Genomic DNA, 2,473 nt, shown 5'->3' on the forward strand with positions numbered 1-2,473 from the left:
GGTTAGCGTTAGAGTGAGGGTTAGCGTGAAGTTTAGGCTTAGGCTTAGGGTTTGGTTATGGGCTATGGTGAGGGTGAGGGTTAGGGTTAGGGTGAGGTTTAGGGTGAGTGTTAGTCTTAGTGTTAGCATTAGGGTTGGGGTTAGGGTTAGGTTTAATATTAGGCAGAGGGTGAAGGTGAGGGTGAGGGTTAGGGGTAGATTTAGGGTTAGGGTGAGGTTTAGAGTTAGGAGTAGGGTTAGGGTGAGGGCTAGAGTGAGGGTGAGGTTTAGGGTTAGGTTTGGGGTGAGGTTTAGAGTTAGGGTTAGAGTTAAGTTTAGGGTGAGGCTGATTGTGAGGTTTAGGGTTAGGGTTAGTGTTAGATTTAGGGATAGGTTGAGGGCTAGGGTGAGGGTGAGGGTTACACTTACCCTTATGATTATTATTAGGGTAAAGGTTAGGGTGAGTGTGAAGGTTAGGATTAGGGTTAGGCTTAGGGTTAGTTTGAGGGTGAGGTTGAGGTTGAGGGTTAGGGTTAGGGTGAGGTTTAGGGTTAGGGTTAGGGTGAGAGTTAGGGTTCTGGTTAAGTTTAAGATTAGTGTGAGGGTTAGGGTTAGGGTTACGGTGAGCATGAGGGTTAGGGTTAGGTTGAGGGTGAGGGTTAGTGTTAGGGTTAGGGGGTGGGTTAGTGTTAGGTTTAGGGTGAGGGTTAAGAGGAGAATTAGGGTTACCATTATGGTTAGGGTGAGGGCTAGGGTGAGGTTGAGGGTTAGGTTTTGTGTTAGGGTAAGCTTTCGGGTTAGGGTTAGGTTTAGTGTGAGGGTTTGGTTGAGGGTTAAGATTAAGTTGAGGGTGAGGTTTCGGGTTAGGGTTAGGGTTAGGGTTAGGGTTATTGTTAGGGATAGGGTTCAGGTTATGGTTATGGTTAAGGTGCGGGTAAAGGGTAGGATTAGGGTAAGGATTAGGATGAGGTTTAGGTTTAGAGTTAGGGTTAGGGTGAGAATAAGGTTTAGGGTTAGATTTTGGGTTAGTGTTAGGGTTAGCGTTAGGGTGATGGTTAGGGTTAGGGTTCGGCTTAGGCTTAGGCCGAGCATGAGGGTGAGGGTTAGGGTTAGGGTGAGGGTTACAGTGATGTTTAGGGTTAGGATTAGGGTTAGGTTGAGGGCTAGGGTGAGGGTTAGGGTGGGCGTTAGGGTTAGGGATAAGGTTAGGTTTAGAATTAGGGTTAGGGTGAGGGTTAGGTTTAGGGTTTTGGTTAGGGTGAGGGTAAGCTGAGGATTATGGTTAGGTTTAGGGTTAGGGTTAGGTTTAGGGTTAGGTTTAGGGTTAGGTTTAGGGTTATGGTTAGGGTTAAGGTGAGGTTTAGGTTTAGGGTTAGGGTTAGGATTAGGCTTAAGTTTAGGCTGAGGTTGACAGTGGGGGTGAGGATTCGGGTTAGGTTTAGGGTTAGGGTTATTGTTAGTGTTATGGTTAGGGTTAAGTTTGCTGTGAGGATGTGGCTGATGGTGAGGTTTATGGTTAGGTTTAAGGTTAAGGTTAGGGTTAGGGTGAGGCTTAGGGTTAGACTCAGGGTGATGGTGGGGGTTAGGATTAGGGTTAGGGTTAGTGTTAGGGTTATTGTTAGTGCTATGGTTAGGGTTAAGTTTGCGGTGAGGTTGAGGCTGAGGGTGACGATTATGGTTAGGGTTAGGGTTTGGGATAGAGTTAGGGTTATTGTTAGGTATAGAGTTAGAGTTAAAGTGAGGTTGAGGGTGAGTGTGAAGGATAGGGTTACAGTGAGTTTTAGGGTGAGGTTTAGGGTTAGGGTTAGGGTTAGGGTGAGGGTGAGGTTAAGGGTTAGACTTAGGGTTAGGGGGAGGGTTAGGGTGAGGTTTAGGGCTAGGGTTAGTGTTCGGGTTAGGGTGAGGTTTAGGGTTAGGGTTAGGGTGAGGGTGAAGTTTTTAGTGTTAGGCTTAGGGTTAGAGATAGGTTTAGGGTGAGGTTGAGATTTAGGGGTAGAGTTAGGATTTGGGTGAGGGTTAGGTTGAGGGTTAGGGTTAGGGTGAGGGTTAAGCTGGGGGTGACGGTAAGGGTAAAGTTGAGGGTTAGGCCTAGGGTGAAGGTTACAGTAGGGTGAGGGTTTGGTTATGGATGGGGGGTAGGGTTAGGGTGAGGGTCAGGGTGAGGGTTAGATTGAGGATTAGTGTTAGTGTTAGTGTGAGGTTTAGGGTGAGGATGACCGTTAGGGTTAGGGTGAGGGCTAGGGTGAGGTGAGGATTAGGTTTAGTGTTAGGTTGAGGTTAGGGTTAGTTTGAGGGTTATGGTTAGGGTCAGGGTTAGGGTTAGGGTTAGTTTTAGTGTTAGTGTTAGGGTTAGGGTTAGGTTAAGGTTAGGGTTACGGTTATTGTTAGGCTTAAGGTTAGGATGAGTTTTAGGTTTAGGTTTAGGTTTAGAGTTAGGGTTAGTGTGAGGGTGAGGTTTAGGGTTAGAGTTAGGGTTAGTCTTAGGGTTAGGGTT

This window comes from Dipodomys merriami, unplaced genomic scaffold, assembly GCF_024711535.1.
Source record: "Dipodomys merriami isolate MVZ:Mamm:240054 unplaced genomic scaffold, mDipMer1.0.p SCAF_1297, whole genome shotgun sequence".
Lineage (NCBI taxonomy): Eukaryota > Metazoa > Chordata > Mammalia > Rodentia > Heteromyidae > Dipodomys > Dipodomys merriami.